Source organism: Lissotriton helveticus, chromosome 6 (assembly GCF_964261635.1).
Source record: "Lissotriton helveticus chromosome 6, aLisHel1.1, whole genome shotgun sequence".
Classification (NCBI taxonomy): domain Eukaryota; kingdom Metazoa; phylum Chordata; class Amphibia; order Caudata; family Salamandridae; genus Lissotriton; species Lissotriton helveticus.
In genome coordinates, this window is record NC_136067.1 from 1,203,849,434 (window position 1) to 1,203,871,705 (window position 22,272).

Genomic DNA, 22,272 nt, shown 5'->3' on the forward strand with positions numbered 1-22,272 from the left:
CCGCGGCAGGGGAGGAGTACTGCAATCATGTGTTTGCTGGCCCGGAAGTGGTGTGTGCGTGCTTGCGTGCGCAGTCTGCTCTTTTTCGAAGCACATACTTGTACTTGTGTCGCGCCCCTGCTTGCTCCCGCAAGGTGAATGCTGCCAGAAGCACAAATATGTGCTTCGAAAAAGGGCAGAACGACGGCTAAAGGTTCTCCTATGCAGCGCATGCCCGCTGCGTAGGCAAGACCTAAAAACGTATGTGACTTGTTTCACACTGTTCTTTCCAAAGCCTCATGAATACATCTGTTGTAGCGCAAATTATTGTGGGTACATATGTTAAATGTTGTTTGGGGCGCACATCCATCTATTTTGGGACAACATTTGATTCTTGTTTTGCTACTATTGGGGGTAATGGTGGATTCGTACTATCCATTTCTATTGTTGGTCCCCCATAAAGCATTAAAGTTAATCATCAGTTTGCAATGAAAATCTAATTTCATTTTTGTTAGTTAACTCTGATTCCACAACTGAACTTACCGATTTTTCAACTTTCTTAATCTGCTATTTTGGAACTGTTTGCACCCCTTTCACTGCAACCCCCCCCCTCCAAATCTGAAGGTGATCAATGCTCCTTCCCTCCCTGGAAAGGAATTTACACCAGACTCTAACTGGAGTAAAATTATGGCACTTTCTAGGGCGGAAACGGGAAGGAAAGGAGTTTGTGAGTGCTGACACATGTTTAATTGTGTTGGCTCTTACAAACTTACATGGCTAGCTATCCTTGGAATACTTACTTCCCACTGCTTAAGTGGAATTCATGGGTGCAGAGAACTCTACACTCGTGATGGACATGTCTGACATGTAAATACGATTATACCTGCCAGGAAACCCTTTATGAATTTCAGGCAGGTGAAAATATGGTACATGTAGTCTTAAATATAAATCTAGGACCAGATTCACTTTTGTGAATAGGTCTCTTGCTGCTCAATTAAGTCATGTGTTAAATCCCACTGGGTATGTTGTTTAATATGCCAAATGATGTGACTGACTGGATATCTGTAAAATGGTCACGGGTACCTAGGGTAAACTTTGACTATGCACTAATTGGTGATGTCATTGTGTAGCATACCAAGCGGTGATAGGCTGAGAATTTCAGAAAAGGCTTCATTACAGTGTGGGAAGCAGTGTTAAAAAGTTGGGGGATCGCATGGTTCCCGGTTCGAGGAGCCAATTCTGTGCCGGATCTGGGATCTGGCCAACCCTGGTGTCGTGTTTTGGCAGCTCCTGAGTTAGCGTTTAGCACAGCTACACGGTCTTTTCTGTTAACTTGACCAAAACGAACGGGGGCCATTTTGAATCCCTCTGACTTCCGTTTCCTATGAACACGCTGCCTCGTGGTCAGTGTGCCCTTTCGTCCTTTCTCGATACCCATGGTCACTAGTCTGCTCGGCAACAGGCTATTTTTAGTACTGGTCAAGCGCACATGCGCATTACGCACCAATTGGTCACTCTTTAGGAATGTTCACACTAACTGACCAGCGCTGTTGAAGCTCCTCCCACACGTTGGCTGTGTTCCAAAAATGACCTTATATGTACCTAAAATGTGTAACTTGTAACCGCCTATCTTTTTTATTACTATTAAACCATATAAAAGAGGTCGCGCACCAATGTTCGGTGTGCTACTTCTTACATTGCCGAAGGGTGCTGTAGGAATGTATCACCACCCCATGGGGTCTTAATAAACGTGTCTTTTACCTTTTCCAGTGTCCGTGCCAACTTCTATACTAAGGTGTTCGAGAGTTTAGCAGAGTATGTAGGCCTGATTTGAACCCAACACCACAATTGGCGACCACGAAGGGACTCATCGGCGACTTGGATGCCCGAAGGAGAGGTCGTGACGAAGGTTAGGAAACTCGCCATGGACGCGATCGCTGCCATTGAGTGACCCGAGTCCCGGCACCCACGGTGTGCTTTCCCTTCCTTCCGATCTGACCTTCCAGGTGGCGCCGGTCCTCGACTGAGATTCTGATCTTGGATTGTCGTGATGTGCCGTTTTGGCTGATTTGACCACAGAACTTGGCAGTTGGACTTTGGACGTTTGAAAATATTTGGTAAGCTTTTGAGTGGTGAAGTAGTCTACTGACACTTACTGTGGCTTTTTGAAACTTTGAATTTGAATTTGAATTTGTTAGCTAACGTTTTTGAATCTTTGAATTTGAATTTGAATATGTGAAGTGCACCTCACATAGGCAGGCATGTAGGGATATTTCTCTGATTTATTTGATTTGAACAGTGCACCGTGTTAGGTGGCATTTTTGTAGTATCACGTTTTCGTGGTACTTTTTGAAACATGCCTGTTTTTAGCACACTCCGTAGGATGTGCTGTTCTGAAAATGGTACCAATTATCGATTAAGTGCAAAACAGCCGGCTCCCCCAGAGGGGACTCCAAATCGTGAAATGTATGTCAAATTCGGTATTCCACCAATAATGTATAGTACATTATGGCATAAGTATACTAAAACTGATCGTGAATTACAGTGGCCACTATATGGGTCGTTTGACCTTCGAAAGGTACAGTATGTAGAGCAGTGTTTGTTTCAGCGAAGGTCTAGACAAGATATGTTTGATTGTGTGCGTATGTGGGAGAAAGAGGTGCGTGAACGAGTGAAGCGTGAGGAAGCCTTGGCGGAGAAAGTGCAGCGGAAGGCTGCACATGACAAAGCTTTACAGCTACAGGAGAAGGAATTACAGGAAAAGAAAGAGAGGGAGAGACGAGAACGTAATTTACAGGTTAATGGTCAATTCCCTATCAGGCGTCCTCTCTATCCAGTCCTTACTAATGAAACGGATGATTTTTCATTACTAGATCGTTGTCCGCCTCCGTACGTCGCACCCACGGCTCCGAGCGAGGGATCAGACGAGGATAGTGATCGAACACAGCGTACCAGGTTACATGCGGAACGAACTGCGGAATTACGTTCGTTGGCACGAAAGCTAAATATTAATACTGTTACTGTTTCTGACATTGCTGTAAAAATGGAACAGTGGCCTGATAAGGAACGACTGTATTTTTTAGATCATTTTGGAGATGAAGTTGTTGAGCGGTATAGAAAATATTCTCTCGAGTTAGAACCCAAGGAGATATCCGAGGGCCGTGAGAATTTTCGTAAAGGTCTTTTTGTTCTTTCAGATGCGGACGATTTCTTCAAGCGTTTGATTCAACTACGAAATGAGGCGATACGACTACGGGAGTTGGGAACGTCGAAGAATTCGTCTGCGTCCGGAGCGACGGGGATATCCAAAGAATGCCCTATTTTTGAAACAGATAAGATCGCTGCGATTAATGTTAGACCCATGCGAGAAGCTGCGCCTTTATATGTCCCTCATAAAGGGGATGGCACAGATGATGATAAAAGTTCTAAAGATGCGAAAGGGTATTTTGTATATAATTGGGTTTATACGCCTTGGAATAGAGCAGATGTCATGGCGCTTAAGAATGCTTTACCTGATCCCCGTAAAAACCCTGCGGCTTTTTATGAAAATGTTGAAAGTGCAATTTCTTCATGTATCATGACGTTAGTTGATATTGATCTATTTTTCGGGTTGATATTGCCCCCTGATATGTGGAGAGTGATTCGTAGGTTTGATGACCTCACGACCCTCGGGGCCACTTGGAAAGATCTTGTTCAGGCTGATTTAGATAGAGAACCAGCATGTAAGCCGTGTCAATTAATATTAGACCTTCCAGGGGCCATACTAACAAAATTAAAGACTCTTGCTCCCGCTAAAAAGATTGATTGGACTATATTAGCCTCTTGTAAGCAGAAAACGGATGAATCAGTTTCCGATTTTTTCTCTCGCTTCGAGGAAGCGTTCCATGATTACAGTGGTCAATTATTGACAGAAGATACTGGCAGGCATTTATTCGTTGATAAGTATGTGGCTAATCTCCTACCGGAGATTGCGAAACGATTAAAAGCGAGTGAAAGTTCATGGACCACAGCAACCCCTGCTTCTTTATTGACTATGGCTCAATATTATGAAAGACAGGAATTGGAGGCGAAAGAAAGTAGTGAAAAGAAGGCGAAGGAATTGAAAACGAAGGTAATGTTAGCTCAGGTTCAGGCTACGAGAGGGAACAATAGAGGGGGACGAGGATCGTACAGTAATACTCCTCCCCCTCGTTCTGACATTTCTGTGAATCAATGTGCATACTGCAAACAGTTTGGGCATTGGATTGCAGACTGTCCGGTGTTTCGAGAACAGCGTAATTTGAGGGGACGAGGAAGTGGAAGGTCTAGAAGTTATTATGGAGGGACAAGAGGAGGTTATGGCACGAATGATCGTGGAGGATATGGAGCAAGGGGTCGTGGTCAGTCAGATTATAATACGTTTGATAACCGCAATCAATATCAGATAAATGAGGGTGGTCCTGCTGAAGCACGGGATGAGCATTACGCATAGGATTGCGTAGGATGGGGTGTGGAATCGATTGAGGTACCAGTTGATCAGAGGGGTCCATACATAGAAGCACATGTTTTGGGTTCTACTGATCAATTTCTGGTCGATACAGGAGCTACTCGTAGCGCTTTGTCCAAACACTTGGTTCCAAGGGCTCCCCTGTCTGGCGAGGTAATTACAGCTATAGGGTTCGATGGAACGCCTACTTCTAGCCCATTGTCTCAACCAGTTACATTCCATGTCGATAAATTTGCTGCCCCATGTCCTTTTTTGTTGTCTCCAAATACACCAGATAATATTATGGGACTCGACATGTTAAAACACTTTCGAGCTACTATTCGCTGTGCCCCAGAAGGAGTGCGAGTTGTGTTGAATGAGAATTACCCAGACTTTGAGCGAGTGTGTTTTCTCCATGAATCTGAAGTATTGGCCTCCTTACCAAAAACGTTGTGGGCCACTTCTGACACGGATGTAGGACGAATGATAATTCCTCCAGTGCGTATTACTGTAAAGGAGGGAGTATCTCTACCACGTGTCCCGCAATATAAGATTTCTAGAGAAGGTGAACTTGCTTTAATACACATTGTAAATGATTTGATTTCGGCAGGAGTAGTCGAGGAAGTTCCTTACAATGTTTGCAATAGTCCAATTTTACCGATCCTTAAGAGAGATACAGATGCTAAGGTTTACCGTTTCATTATTGATTTGAGGGAAATAAACAAGATAGTAGTGCCTCAGTATCCAGTGGTATCTGACATCACCACATTGCTTACGTTGGTTCCACCGACGGCAACTACTTTTACAGTCATTGATTTGAAGAACGCCTTCTTTTCGATCCCTGTACATCCTGACAGTCGATATCTATTCGGTTTTACATTAAATAATAAATCGTACAGATTCTGTCGAGTTCCTCAAGGCTATACTGAAAGTCCTAGCATTTATAGTCAGGCATTAAAAAGACAGCTTGATTCCTTTGACTTACAAGAGGGAGTGGTTCTCATTCAATATGTAGACGATATCTTACTTGCTGCAGACACACCAGAACAATGTGAGAAGAGTACCTTTTCCTTGCTTTCCTTCCTGGCTAAGCATAATCATAAAGTCTCGAAGAAAAAACTACAATATTGTAGACCAAAGGTGACCTACCTCGGTCATCTTTTGTCTAAGGAGGGCCGTGCATTGACACCAGATCGAATTCAAGCAATCCTAGATACTCCAGTCCCTCGCACTCAGAAGGATGTTCGCGCCTTTATAGGTTTGACGTCTTTTTGTAGGCAATGGATATTGGGTTTTTCACATATCGTTAAACCATTGTTAGCATTGTTGTCTAAAGATACACCGATTCCCATTGAATGGACGGATGAATGTCAGAATGCTTTTGAACAATTGAGACAAGCTCTTTGTTCTGCACCAGTGTTAGGTACACCTGATTACACGAAGATCTTTACATTATATGTACACGAGAAAGATGGGTGCGCATTGTCAATGTTAGTGCAGACACACGGAGACAAACAGAGACCTTGTGCATACTTCTCGGCGGTACTCGACCCTGTGGCTCGAGGATTGCCTGGATGTTTTCGAGCAGTTGCAGCAACAGCAGTAGCGATACGACAAAGTGAGGGAATAGTTTTGTCACACAAATTGTTGGTGCTAGTTCCCCATGCAGTAGATGCGTTACTGAATCAAACGAAAACACAGCATCTAACTAGTGCCCGTCTGACAGGATATGAGCTAACGTTGTTGGCGCCGCACATCACACTAAAACGATGTGCAAAACTAAATCCTGCTACTTTATTGCCGGATCCTGTTGCTGAGACCCAGAAGGAAGAACAACATGATTGTGTTTTTCTGACTGAGGAACAGACAAAGGGTCGTATCGATTTACAGGATGCGCCATTTCCAGATGTAGATGGGGAACTGTGGGTTGATGGGTCATGTGTGAGGTTACCAGATGGTACGACTTCCGCAGCCTATGCGATCACGACACTTAAGACTGTGGTAGAAGCAGCACGGATACCCCAAAAATCAGCTCAAGCGGCTGAGTTGATAGCCTTAACGAAGGCATGTGAGTTAAGTGCTGGACTGTGTGTGAACATTTACACGGATAGTCGTTACGCTTTTGGAGTAGTGCATGATTTTGGCCTACTTTGGAAGGAACGAGGATTCCTGACTTCACACGGAGTACACATCATGCATGGAGAATTGGTACGCGATCTCCTGAATGCACTGTTATGCCCAAAGAAAGTTGCAATAGTCAAGTGCAGTGCACATAAAAAGGTGACGGACAAAATAGGACAGGGCAATGCTTTTGCAGACCGCATTGCGAGAGAGACCGCTATGCTGCAAAATAATTTCCCCATGTATGTGGTGAAGTCACAAGCTGAGCGGTGGCATGATGCTAGAGAAGAAATACTCGATATACAGAAGTCAGCATCAGAGGCAGAACTTGTGAAATGGGCCACCGAGGGAGTATTGGATGATGAGGGTTGCTGGCGTAGTAAAGATATGGAGAGATGGAAACTACCCATGGCCTATTTACAAACAATGGTGCAAATGACACATGGACTGGCACACATTGGAGCTCTCGCAATTACTAAATTGCTTACACGAGTTTGGGACAATGCTGACATTGCTAGCACGGCTAAGAGAGTAGTGCAGACCTGTCTGATATGTTTGCAGCACAATCCTGGACAAGGGACTCATACTCCTAAAGGTGGGTTTGTTCCACCTACTGCACCATTCGAAGTATTGCAAATGGATTACATCCAGCTGGAACGCTGTAATAATCTCAAGTATGTCCTAGTGGTGGTGTGTGCCTTCAGCAAATGGATTGAGGCTTACCCTACGAAAGACAATACAGCATTGACAACAGCTAAGGTGCTACTCAAGGAGTACTTCCCGCGCTATGGTGTTTGTAAACTTATGTGGAGTGATAATGGCCCTCATTTCATTGGAAAAGTAGTGGAATATGTCCTGAAAGGATTGGGAATCAAACAAAGATTCCATGCTGTCTTTCATCCGCAATCGGCAGGTTTAGTAGAGAGATACAATGCAACTCTGAAGCTGAAGCTAGCAAAGATAGTGGCATCGACATCTCTGAAATGGCTGGACGCTTTGCCTCTGGCATTGCTGTCCATTAGATCAGTGCCCCATTCTCGGTCTGGCCTCACACCCTATGAAGTGGTGTTTGGAAGGCCTATGAATATCTGGGGAGTTCCGAAACCTCGTTTGATACATGATATGCCTTGTATAATGATGAACGATTATCTGGCACGATTAACAAATGATTTGCTTTCTATTCATCAACAGGTTCGAGAGGCGCTCCCTGATAACTCCACTGGTGAGGCTCACGATCTCCGCCCTGGGGACCACGTGATGGTCAAAGTCTTTGAGCGATCCAGCAGTTTGGAACCGAGATGGCATGGCCCTGAGCAAGTGCTGCTGGCTACGCGAACTGCTGTGAGAGTCACCAACAAGAAGCGGTGGATACATTCTACGCACTGCCGACGTGTCTCTCCGGATCTGGTGAGCCCTGTGGTGCTATCCGACTACAGAAAGATTTTGGATACAGAAAAGAGCCCAGCTGTCACGCCTGATGAATTGGAGGGAGCCTTCCCGGACCACGTTGTTTCTGATAAAGTGAAATATAATCTACGCCCCAGGAAATAAGATTTCTTTTGTGCTCTTTTTGAAACTGGTTGGTGACCGCTCTGAGGTTTGTGAAACGGAAGCCGGGAATATCAAGGGGGGGGGATCAGTTCTGCCCAGTGTAGCGACACCCGTCTTGAATCCCGGAGAACAAATCAACGGCAGCCTCGGTTCAGAACCATCGTTTTTATTTTTCCCGCTTAGTGTTGTTTTTAAAGAGTATTGTTTTATGAACTATGGCATCTCCTTCGACACGAAAGAGGAGAATTCTTGGTGTTGTTTTGTTTGTCTTGACCATAGTGGTGATCGCAGTATTAGCTTGGACTATAGAACTGTTGTTTCCTGTACGAGAACATTTACTGCCCACCACTCCAAGTCCGTCTGAACATTTTCATTTCACTCTGCCTTTTCACGAAGAAAGGCATAGGCAGACTTATTTGAATAACAGTTTTATTAAAATTTTGCATCATACTCATAACATGACCAATACGTCCAATTGTTGGGTATGTGGAATGTTGCCCGGACACCAGAAGAAGGGAGGAAGACCACTCATTCCTCTCCCGTTTTCTCATAATGGTTCTTGTCATGCTTGGTACACTCTTCTTTTTACTCTGCGATGGCCGACGAAAGGTGGATTACTTTTTCGGTTGAATAAAATATGCTATAACGATAAAGATGGCTATCCACACGCTGAAGGAACTAAATTCGAATGGGAAGAATATCGTCCGGACAATGTTTCTACACCTCGTGTATATACGAATCAAAGACTTATAAATGTGACGAACTCGCATATAATAACCGTTATCGATACAAAAGCAGATTTGTGTATTAGAAATAAAGGTACAATCCCTGTAGGCCGCAGTGAATGTAATATTACACTTACCTTTGATACACCGACTGGAATTGCATTTGTAGCTTCACATAACACATATTTCGTTTGTGGAAATAAGGGATACCATCGTCTACCATTGGGATGGTTGGGAACGTGTTATATAGCGTTTGTATTACCACCTGTGTTTATTGCTCCTCCCATGTATCACAATGATTATGTTTTGTACCATGATTTCATATTGAATAGAGTGAAACGAGCACTAGATCTTGATGAAATAGACCAGACTGATACCACTTTACAACAATATGTAGATTTTAATTTGGGGTTATTTTCATTTGTAGGAGCTGCACTGAATAGCAGGAAGATAAGGCGGCTTACACGTGTAGTGGAAGCCGTCGCTAACGAAACTGCCTCTGCTTTAGGGAATATTACTGAGGAATTACAAATTACCAGAATTGTAGCGCTCCAGAATCGAATGGTTCTAGATGTGATACTAGCTGATAGGGGTGGAGCATGCCGCGTCATCGGAAGTAGTTGTTGCGTGTACGTACCAGATAACTCACCTTCTGTATATGATTCAATTACAAAATTACATAAGATAGCTGCTGAGATCCACCCAGAAAATGGAACATGGACCTTTTCTGGTTGGTTCTGGACCCTGCTTAGTACTTGGGGTTGGAAATTATTAACGATTCTCTGTGTTTTTATTGGAATACTATTTTTTCTTTGTCTATGTATTCAATGTGGCCCTACATTATGTTCTGTATGTATCACAGCCTGTATTCCGTCCAAACGAGCTATTGTTAAGCAAGAGAAACTGATCAATGATGAAGTATTGAAAATAATGGCTATTAACATTGAGGATGAACATTCTGACTATGTCCACTATGAGGTAGCTTTTGCTAAACGCTAAAAGGGCCGTCTGTCGTGTTTTGGCAGCTCCTGAGTTAGCGTTTAGCACAGCTACACGGTCTTTTCTGTTAACTTGACCAAAACGAACGGGGGCCATTTTGAATCCCTCTGACTTCCGTTTCCTATGAACACGCTGCCTCGTGGTCAGTGTGCCCTTTCGTCCTTTCTCGATACCCATGGTCACTAGTCTGCTCGGCAACAGGCTATTTTTAGTACTGGTCAAGCGCACATGCGCATTACGCACCAATTGGTCACTCTTTAGGAATGTTCACACTAACTGACCAGCGCTGTTGAAGCTCCTCCCACACGTTGGCTGTGTTCCAAAAATGACCTTATATGTACCTAAAATGTGTAACTTGTAACCGCCTATCTTTTTTATTACTATTAAACCATATAAAAGAGGTCGCGCACCAATGTTCGGTGTGCTACTTCTTACATTGCCGAAGGGTGCTGTAGGAATGTATCACCACCCCATGGGGTCTTAATAAACGTGTCTTTTACCTTTTCCAGTGTCCGTGCCAACTTCTATACTAAGGTGTTCGAGAGTTTAGCAGAGTATGTAGGCCTGATTTGAACCCAACACCACACTGGGAAATAAGCTGAATTTGTTCCGGTGTTATTTTCCCCCGCTGGGACATAATTCAGCAGCACCTGCACATTGTTTGCATTCCGTTCGGTCCACTAACTGGCAGGAAGTGAGAGTCTTTTATATTCTTACTTTCAGTCTGGCACAAACAAAGGCCTGATTGCAAAGTAACATCAACTCTTCTTTTGTTTATGTATCATCCTGGCTAGGATCCACCTAGCGCCTAACACCTAGATGCCATTAAAGTGGAAGGAAACGAAGGCACATAGCTTATAATTTCACAAGTACTTTCGAGAAACTATGACTGGGAGGTAGGTTTTTAACTTTGTTCAATCCCCCTCTGTGAAAGATGTGTGTGCCCTATAAGAATACAACACTTATCTGTGTGTATGAGTAGTTGCACTTATAATATTTTAAATTACACCTATTAATTTATTTTTTACTTAGTTATTTTATAGTGCTACTCCTCCAAATGTGAAGTGTCAGAGAACTTTACATTACACACAGAGACACAATAAATCATACATTGTTTAAATCAAACTACAAAAAATGTTACTTAAGACACTGGGATTGTAAGGTGTAGAAATCACATATCTTCCATACTTGTAAACATTATATGTTAAGAGTGAACGGTTGGGAGAATACAAAGTCTGGATATAAAATGTAATGCAGTGATTAGGGTTGCCTCTACTGACAAGACTCTATCAATTCCCAGAGAAGTCCTTCTTTGCAATCTTAGATTAACACAAGATTGAGAAAAATACAATAAGGAACTAAACCTATGACTTACAGTTTGCATGCAGCTCCTTGATACCGGTAAAGAGTCACTGTGGAAAAATTAGGACTACAACTTATGAAATGGAAGTAACAAAATGATATCAATGTTGGGGTTGGTGAAATCTTTGCCAGAAACTACCTGCCATTGTGGTGTGGCTGCTAATGGTCGGAGGGGACCGCTACGATTTTCCCTATTCCTCACTGCACAAGTGCTGCTCTTTCCACCAGACGCCCCGAACTACAATTCCTGGCGTTCCCTGAGTGACGCGTCTTCCCAACGTCACAGGGAAGCGTCAGGAGGCAGCTTTTAACCGCGCAAGGGCTCCCGCAGCGGGGGTTGTTGAAATATTTGCCAGATCCTACCTGCCATTGCGGTGTGGCTGCTGACGGTCGGAGGGGACTGCTACGATTTTTCCTGTTCCATGCTGCACGAGTGCTGCTCTTGTCACCAGACGCCCCAAATTACATTTCCCGGCGTTCCCTGCGTGGCGCATCTTCCCAGCGTCACAGGGAAGCATCAGGAGACAGCTTTTAAACACGCAAGGGCTCCCGCAGCATTGGACGCGCGCGGGCAATGCCAGGGGGAAAAGCCCGGGCCAAGGGCGGGCCCGTCCCCACCAGTCAGTGTCCGGAAGAGGCTGGGTTGGGCCACCCCTCTAACATCTCCAGAACTCTGAATGACTGCCTTGTTGCACGGCTACTTACTTGCCGCTTACTGGAAGAGGAGGTGAGGACAAGGCAAAGGTGTCTAATTGCTGTCCCTTGTCTTATTATCGTTTGGTGTTGACCATAGGTCTGTTCGGACATTTTTAGACCCGGGAAAATTCAGAGGGCCTGGGACAGAATTCACCCAGTTTCTTTTAAGGCTCTGGACTGTCCCCTTTCTATTAGGTCAGCCAAATCAGTTATCTGGTGGGATGAGTAAGCGGAAGACGAAGATTCCATGGTGGGGAAGTGTAAAGGGGACCCTTGATGCCTTCTTATTGAGGGCAGAGTCTCTATTAGTGCATGAGATCCAGTTGGCCGAGAAGATACTCTCATTGGACTCAATTGTGTCGCAGAAGAGGTCGTCAGAATAGAATAGAATAGAATAATCTTTATTCGGATGTGCATTATCCATAAAAGTACAAACATTACACATAATCTCAAACATAGACCATCATCATTAAAAATAGAGCTCGGCGTTAAAAATTCAGTTAAAAATATGCCAAATTATCTGTATCTTTGATATCGTCAGCGGTGTTAAAGTGACAATGTGCAAAGTGCAAAGTTTCACAGAAGAGCAGTTGCAAATGAGCAGATCATTAAATCCCAGATAGGTTACAATTAGCAGCATTAAATAAAAGTGCTAATGTGCATAATACAAAGTATAAATGCAAGCAATACGAAAACCAATAAATGCTTATGGTACAACCTAATCCAGCAATCATCTTTTCATGGAAGAGCGTGAGCGGATGGCCATTTTCAAGAAAGTACACGCACGATATATTATATCATCATCGTTGAGCTGGAGAATAATGTTATAGGCAACCATATAATCCGTTATGCCCTTTGCCCTAAAAAACGGTATCAAAAGGTGCATACTGTATTTTTTATAAAAGGAACAGAAAAACAGGAAATGTAACATAGACTGTTTCCCTCGGTTACCACATGGACAGTCCAAATTCTCAATATTAGGTTGGTAACCTATAGGAAAGCTCAACAAATACTTTATTGATCCCGATCTAAGACGGAAAAGAAGGCTTCGCTCCCAGCATGTAATATCTTTTAAGAGGTAACTAATGAGTGAACACAACAAAGGTCCGCCCTCGCCTGTCATTAAAATATATAATTTCACGGATGTTTTGGCTGATTCCTGGGCATGTCTTACATCCCCATAGTCAGACCCCCCAGGATATAGCGGCATGGATTAGCAAATTTAGCGGCACAAAAATGGAAATTTAGCGGCACAAACATGGAAATTTAGCGGCAATTTTGCGGCATTTTTATGTGTCCATTTTTCCTACAACAAACAGATATCTTAGTTTTTTTGTTATTTAACAACATGAAGCTATGTATATTTGGTTTCTTTACAATGTAGACACTTTGGGGCAGATTTATGAAGGCCTTGCGCCGCCGGTGCGTCACTTTTTCCCATGTTAAAAATGACGCACCGGCGACGCAAGGCCTTCATAAATCTGCCCCTTTGTTTCCCTCGAGCGTGTGCTTCACAATTCCGAACATCTACAAAACCCACCTGCATACAGCAGATAAGATTGAGGGATGGAGATAAATTCAAGAAAAGATTCTGGAAACGGAAATTCCATGTAAGATATCCGTGCATTCTGGAAGTTATAGTTGTGTGTAAGGGAAGCCCAGGACTGCAGAGGTTGTGCGCTAGTGCCATAGAGCCAGCCATCTAGTACCCCTACTCAGTAGGGGTTCACACTAGGTAAGGCCTGTTGTGTTACCAGATGGGTGTATCAATAACATAAGAGCCTTTTACTAGCAAAAAAAACATGCACTAAAAATAATGACTCCTGCTTTAATTTGAAAGTTTTACCAAGAAACCTGCATTTCTCTCTATTTTCTAAAGTGTTCAGTTGAATGCTCCTCAGTAAGTGTGTGATCTGCAGTCGTGGACGGCATACCAGATGGAAAGCGTAAGCTGTCAGCAGTGAGCCTTGATCAGAAGCGCGGAGCAGTAATTGCTGCTGACACCTGCATTGCACCGGCCGCCTCCCGGGGTGCTCCCACCCGGCTCCCCCTCGTCCCCCTCCCTGAGGTGTCCTGGACGCCCTTGCAGTGTCGGCCTTTATCACTGCTCCATGCACCTGTGTGCGGCGGCGAGCCCTCCGAGGAACCGAGGCCTTTCTTGTGTTGCGCCGTCAGGGGGCGCCCGCGCACCTCTGAATGTTTTCCATAGCACAGCTAATGAGATGCGCAGCAGCGTGCTGCAACATGTTTTATTTATTTATTATTAAGTCTTTATTTTTTCCGTTTTATATAGGCCCTACTCTTACCTACAGGCTTTGGGGTGCCTCTCAAGGGAGAAGGAAGTACGTTCTGAAGGGAGCATGTAAGTCCGAATCATGACGTTTGACGCATCCTTTGGGCACTGCCTGGCTGCACAACAAATATGGAGAAGTCCGAGCAAGCGGTTGTGATTTAGATCGTTTTCTGCTTGCAGACCCCCCAGGAGACCAGGATATAGCGGCAGCGGCTTTTGTAAAAATGCCGCGATTTCTACAGAAGTGCCGATTTCGCGGGCACTTTCGTAAAAATCGCGGCATTTTTACAAAAGTGCCGATTTCGCGGCAAATCGCGAAATCGCGAAATCGCGATATCCTGGAGGGTCTGCATAGTGTTTATACAGAATTTTGCGGATAGTCTTTCCATCAATTCCATCTAATTGCTCTGGATTATTGAAGATATGGCCAAGATTGACCGCAATCAAATTTGCCCGTACTTGGGCCAACCATGGGATGTCACCGCCCTTATCGCATTTTAGGCAATCAGTCAAAATTTCCCTCGTCAATGTGGCTGCTGGGTTTTTCCATACCTTTAGCCAAAACAGGACAGGGCGGGACCTAATAAAATCCTCCAAATAAAACATTCTCAGCTCATTATGGCATACAAAGGTGGACGATGAAATTGGTAGACCCAAAAGCCTCCTACAAAATCTATTCTCTTCGATCTGAATGCTTTTCAAGTTTATATTGCCCCAAATTTCAGCCCCATAAGTCATGACTGGTACGCATTGTGTCCTGTAGATTTTAAGCAGGGACAGTACCACCTCAATTCTTTTTGGTTGGGGGAGGTTTAATACTGAATATATGGCTCTCGAGAATTTAGCCCATCCATAGGCCAGATGTGGTGTCCAAGACCCGTTATCAGAGAATTGTAAGCCCAAATAAGGGAAAGTGCGAGTGCATATCAAAGAATCTTGGCTCAAGATAATCGAGTTGATAGAGCATTTCTTAGGGCCACAGCACATTAAAAAATATATTTTTTAATTTGTGCAAAGATCCAAACTGTTCATAAAGTCTTCAAATCCCCTTAACTAAAATTCTCAGCGCATTTGGTGTTCGAACCATTAAAACAGCATCATCTGCATATAGTAAGGCGGGCAGTTTGTTACCATGGATTATAGGAACGTCGGTGGTTTGGTTAGACAAAACATTATGAAGTTCATTAATGTATAAAATAAATAAAAGTGGGGCAAGAACGCACCCTTGTCTGACACCTCTACCGACCACTATATCTCCTGACACTGCCCCCTCCATGCTTATCCTTACCCGGGCCTTTAAATCAATATGCAGGTATGCTAAAAAATACACCAAATCTTTATCTAGTCTATAATCTAAAAGGAGTTGCAAAAGCCTTGATCTATTAACAAAATCAAGAACGGACGAGAGGTCCATAAATGCCAGGTAGAAAGGACTGTGTCGGGCGATTGTATATTTCCCTATAATTAGATTGAGATTCAAACATTGTTCCACAGTGCCAAGATGGCTGCGAAAACCCAACTGGCATTTGAATTGAATTGAAATGAAAATTCCATTTATATAGCGCATAACCACCCGGAGGCCTCGCAGCGCTTATTTAATATATTTTCGTCCTCTGCCCAGGTCCTGATCTTGTTAAATAGAACTCTCCCTAGTATTTTAAGAGTGTTATCGATTAGGGAAATAGGCCTATAGCAGCTTGGATCAGATCTATCTCCTTTTTTAAAAATGGGGATAATTACAGAAGTTGACCTTGTTTCGGGGATTTTTGTTGTGATTAGGTTATTAAAAACATTCAATAACAAAGGAGCCATTTAATAAGATCGATGGGCAGCCCATCCGAGCCTGGGGCTTTATTTCCCGCACTCTGGAGTATTGCATCCTCAACCTCACTCAAAGACATTTGAATTTGGGTGGGCATACGATTTTCCAAAATGTCTTCACATTGGGGCAGGGAAGCATATATTTTCGAGAAATGGGCAACCCACACTTTGCTAGTAATGTTAAAGCTTAGGGGGGTGGATGTGTTCCCAAAGGCTCGTAGGGACTTAGTGGCAGTCCAAAAATTGTTTGTATTATTAAGTTTAGTGGCGCAGGTCAAGTTATTCCAATGTTCTTTTAAGACCGTGTCTCGCCTTAATTTTATTACGCTTTTATAATTGTGCCTTAAGGTTCTAATAAGGGTAGGCCTTAAAGTTCTAATAAAGGTAGGATCTCTAGGGGAAGCTGATAAAGCTGCTCTGAAAGTCCTATTAGCCCTGGAGCAGATGTTGTCAAACCACCTAGGATCAGATTTATGTGGGGCTACCGGTCTGGAAATCAGTTCTTTAATGCCAGCGCATAATAGAATGAAGGCAGAAACAGCCTCTGGGTTGGGGTCTGCCAAGGTAAGACAAGTCTCACAAAGAGATGGGTACGTTTTTACCAACTTCGAGAAGGTCTCCCTACAATCCATGCCCTTCCATTTAAATCTTAAGCTGTCAGTTGAGAGTTCTAAATTTTCCGCTCCCAGTTCCCTTCTGATATTAGTACGCGGGGCTACCCCTAGCGAGACCACAATAGGGTTATGGTCTCCGAAAGTAGGTGCCCTGACCTCTGCCTCAAGTAAATAGTCTTGTAAGGATGGGGATATGAAGGCATAATCTATGGTTGAGGCACGTCCTACCCCTTTATAGGTGGGAAGAGGGTTAACATTAGTATTTATAGCTGCAATATCCATCACATTTAAAAAACTGCAGTTTGATAGATTGCCTAATAGCTCAGAACCTCTCTAGCAAGGGTTGTGTGGAATAGGCTGGTAAGGACTTCCCAGTAATTCCTTCTCTTATCTTCGCGTTAAAGTCACCCCCCAGGCATATCCCTGTACTTTCCAAAGGAGTTATCCGTGTCCTGAACAAAGTTAAAAAGATGTATGAAATTAACATTTGGTGTGGTTAAAAAATCATTATTATAAAAGTTAATGAAACAGATGGAGGCCCCCCGTGTGTAGATCAAAACTTGGAAGTTGACATTCCCGGTTGGGATTGATTTGACTCCTGAGGCGATACTGACCCATATTGATAAGCCCCCCCCCCCGAGGGTCTACCATATTTAGGAATAGGGGGAATGATATTAAAACACTCATACCCTTCGAAATATAGCTCTTTAGTTGCCCAGGTTTCTTGGAGCATAAGAATGTCAAATTTATTTATCATATTTACCCAATCTTCTATATTTAATTTTGAGGCCAAACCTGCCACATTCCAACTCAACACCTTCAACGTTGAGTCAGAACAGTTTATTGGTTGGGTCTGTTTCACCCCAGGGCTTTTGATAGGAGTCTCCTCAACTACCGTATGAACCAATCCAGTAGAGTGGGTTTTGGATACGGGTCAATCAAGGGTGTCTAGATCAGAGATAGCAGAAAATATATTTACCCACTGGTGGGAAGGGCTAAAAAGTGGACGCTGTGTGGGTAGTGGTTTATTTAAGAAACCAAGGAGTAAAGCACAGATGTTTGTAGAAGAAAGGCTGTTGGTCTCTTTAACTGCTAATATGGATCCAACAGTCCTAGGCCGAGAGAAATTAATAACAATGCAATCACCCCTAATAGTTTTAACTGCAGGCCCCACCCAACTCACCCTTCGCACCATTAAGATTTCATGCATATCAGACCTCCTGTGCCCTTTATGCTTAGCCATCCAGTCTACACATTTGTTCCGCAGTTGTTCCCAGGACTCTGATTTATTTTTCTCTAGTGGGGGTACCCCTGCGAGAGTTAACACGTATGGGCAGGATGCAGGGGGTAGATTTAAAACATCCTTACTTGGTTCAACATTCCCCCCGATGCCAATGTCAGCAGTAATCGAGCTAACTTTCGGACCGCCTTGTACATCAACAGGGTTTACATTTTGGATGATGCCGGGTCGCATTATTTTATTAGAGTCAAGGGAAACAGGCAACGGCTTTACAGATTGGGGCACTTGTTGTACCGGTTGCACATTATGTCGGGAATTTCCCGAGATGCTAGCCTGTCGATTGGCCTCATTGTGTTCCCTACAAGGTGGTGTTGCCTTGGTAGTTAGTGGAATCACTTTGGGTGTCCACATCGAATAAGTTAATTGGTTCACAGCTAGGAATTGGATCTACAGGAATCATAGAGCCCTTAATCCACATGTTTAGTGTTGTACGTTGTGAGTTCGAACGTGCAGGCTGTCTCCGTTTAGGTTCGTGGCAGGGTGGTTTCAGCACCTTCCTCTTCTTTCTTGTTCCACATACTTCTGGGTTAGGGGATAAATCCGGATTGACTGTGGTTAAAGATTCGGTTAAACTACACCCAATTTCAAGGTCAGCAGTTATTCCTGTTGAGCCATGACCTTCCATGCCCAGCAAGTTCTCTCCAGTGGAAATTTGTGGCGAATGTACAATCACTCTATGATTCACTGCCTGTTTGTCACTTATATCCATAGTATCAGTTTGAGCTATGCACTGAGATTTTGAGGGGCCCAAGGACAGTCTTCTCTTCGTTAGCTTAATCTCACTGCTAACCAAATTCAATGCCTGTTCCAGCATAGTGTCTATAGATGTAATTTTGCCAGCTGGGGTAGTGGCGCTGAGTTTGCCCATAATGTCACAACCCCCCAAATTACAAAAAGAACCAAGAATAAGAAGTGCCACTCACCACTGCAGGGAGCAATTAAGATTTAGCTCAAGTTGTTAGGGGACTGGCCCAGCCCAGCCCCGAACAGTCCCGGACGGCCACAGACGGCCCGCCCTTTGCCCGGGCTTAGCCCGGCGCCGCCCGCACGCGTCCCGCGTGGCAGGAAAGGCCGAGCTGCAGAAAAAAACCCCGGTGTCAAGGGGGGGCTGTGGGTCCGTCGTTCGCCCTGCGGGATTCTGGGGCGTGCAGTCCTCTGCACCTGCACCCGCTGATCTCTCCCCTTGGAAGCCAAACAATGAAGCGTCTCCCCAGAAGAGATCGTCAATGGGGGGTTTAGCCACAGCTAGGTCACCTAATGTCAGAAACCCAGCAGTTCAAGATAAAGCAAAAAGCGGACACACTGTAATTAGCTTGATTCCTGCGGCTTCATCACCACAGGTGGCGGGATCGCTAATTCAAATACCCGAGTTATCAGAGGATGATATGTGCCTGACAGAGATTGTTGTAGAAGAGAGTGAGGAGGGCTGTGATCCATATCCGGTACTAGCATGTGGGACAGGCCAGGCAGAGGGAGTCTCCGCACCGGCCATGGCCCCGAACAGGTGCGAAATCGCCCTGAGGGAAGGCGGGGAGGTGGTTACCCGGTCCAAAAGGGCTTTACTAGATAGAAGCGATACAAGCAGGGCCGTCACCCCTTCAGCTGGACCCACGGCGATAGCAAAGCGAACCCGGGGGTGGGGCGTCATATTGTTAACAGTAAATCCAAGCAGAAGGGTGCACCAAAATTGGCTAGGTCTAAAGATACAGATGGTCCCGCAGTGAGACATCAGTGCCCAAATTGCGGAGAGGCGGAAAAGGTTGGGGGGCGGACTTGGAATTGTGGTCTAGGCTGGAAAAAATGTTAACTACTCACCTGGGGCCCATACACGAGAAAATCAAATTGATAGAAGGGAAAGTGTCCCTGTTGATTGCTCAGAATAGCACCCAGACAAATGTGGTCACGGGGCACATAACCAATTGCCTGGGGGTATCAGAGGTTCCCATCCCGTCAAGGGTTGCCTTGCCCCTAGAGAGAATAGAGGGTGGGACGCATGTATGTGAACACTTGGAGGGAACAAAGGAGGGTGTAGATAAAAAGCAAATGGTGGGTTCCAGGGACAGAAATGCCCGAGATTTAGAGTTACTGGGGGTGATACGAGGGGGGGAACCGTAGTACAGAATTTGAGCCCTAACTTAGGCCCCAATAATATAGGGGGCATAGCGGGTAGAGCACTTGCACCACAGGAAATTGCGCCCACCTCAGGTGACTTTGTTAGGTGTACTGCGGGCTTGCCGGTTCTAGATCTACCATCGGCATCTTGCCCATACACAATAGTCTTGACAGCGGTTCCGGCCCTCAGTGAAATAGAGAAGAAACCCTGCGAATGTTGATTAATAAGGTGGCCCACTGGTTGAACAGAAATTTACATTTTAACATCGCAAACCACAGGCACATACTAATGGCGAGAAGGGTGTCCTGGATTGGAGGCAGCAGGAAGAGCTTTCCGGGAGACACTGTGATTTGAAATCTTAGGTTTCCAGGGCTGGTACATGATCTCCTCACCCAGTGTAAGGGGTCCTTCCAGGAGGGGCACGGATCGACTATTAAAATGTTAACACTGGTTTTTTTTTATAGGGACACGATGGGAGCAAATATTCATGAGAATCAGAGGAGAGATCCAGTAGGACTTGCTCGAGGGGGTCCCCCGGTCCAGCTTACTAACCAGTATACCCCTCTTGTTAACGTTTCGGCCCTAGATGATAGAGATTGACGTGACAGGGAGACACTGTGATTTGCCACAGATTGGAGTGTGTGCCGCTCAATGCAGGCATGGGAGGGATACTCATGTCAAAGGCCAAGGAGTTTATTTCTCCATCTTTTTCAGGAGACCTTAGCGTGCCCACCACTGAAGGGAATACCCAAGTAACTACTGTACCTCCCAGGCCCATTAGCTGCCCGACATTAGACAGCCCAGATGTCTTTAGACAGGGTAGTACTGAGATAATCTCATGGAATATAGCTGGGCTCTCATCCAAAATATTTAACACCGAATAGCTAGCTTATATAAAGAAATTCCAGGTTATCTGCCTCCAGGAAACATGGGAGATGGATAGTAGCGCATTCTCTCTTGAGGGTTACAAAATGTATTTTGTACCAGCACGCAAGGGAGCTGCGGGAAGAGCAAGGGGACGCCTGATTACATATGTGGATCTAAGGCTTCAGGGGAGGTGGGACGATTTGGGTTGAGACTTGGATTTTATGCAGGGGATTAGACTGTGTATTAAGGGTTATAAATTAATTTTTATTAATTTCTATAATGCTGTTTTAACGGGTCAGCCCACAATAAGATTGAACGAATTGGAGAGCAGGTTGGCAGGCATACAAGATCACGGGGAACTGGTGTCCCAGTTGGTGTAACTTGGTGACTTCAACTGCCACCTGTGCCCAAATGTGAAATTCAGAAGGGGGATTGGCCTTCCTGCCCACTGGAAGAGGGTAGGCATTTAGAGCACACAAGAGAGGGAAAGGAGTTAAATAAGATGTTAGGCCCTCATGTCCTCACACACACCATGGACCTGATTAAAGTAGGGGAGGATGGCTTGGTCCACCCAACCTTTAAAGGTAGAGGCAGTGACTCTTTTATTGACTTTATTTTTGTTTCCAACACGTTAAAACAGTGGATTTTAGGTTTTGAGATACATCTAAGTATCTTTAGTCATCATAACCCTCTGGTCATGTTGTTCAGGGACCCAAATTTAATTAAGCACTCTGTCCGACTGGGGGAGAGTGGCGCGATAAACGCCACTGATCAAGGGAGGATGCTTAGATGGTCTCAGGTGGTTGGTGAAGCCTTTTATAGAGCCTTAAAGGTGGACAAACAACAGTATGTGTGGAAGTACCTAAACCCAACAGTGGACGGGGCAGAACTGGTTAAAACCTTTGAGGGTGTCACCAAGCACATTGAAGGTCTACTTAGGACTAAATCTCACAAAAAGGGAAAGGAGGACCATAGGTGGTTTGACCACAACTGCTCCCTTGCTTCGAAGGAGCTGAAGCTAGCACTAAAAGCAGTCCCTAAGGACAAGACAAGGGTGTCCACATGTAGGGCTCTCTACAGACAGGCAGTAAAGCGAAGCAAAACCTCCTTGCAACAGCAGGCATGGGAGAATCTGAGGGAAGCGGTCGAGTCTAAGAACATGACTGCCTTCTGGAAGGGTATTAATGACCCCTGCTTCCAAGATGCTAATAAACCAAGGATAGCTAATCACATCTTGCCAGTATCTTGGTATGGGCACTTTAGCAGCCTATACAATCACGGCATGTCAGAGGACCCACCAGTAGTTGAGGAAGGGGGCGAAATTGCGGGCAATTTAACATTTTCTTTGGGCGAGATAAAGGCGGGA

The 22,272-nt window shown here is 44.6% G+C and overlaps 1 protein-coding gene across 1 annotated transcript in view; it reads right to left on the reverse strand.

Moving 5' to 3' along the window:
- Nucleotides 1–22,272, reverse strand: part of RSPO3 (R-spondin 3) — a 454,727-nt gene that overhangs the window by 418,874 nt on the left and 13,581 nt on the right. The window lies entirely within an intron of this gene.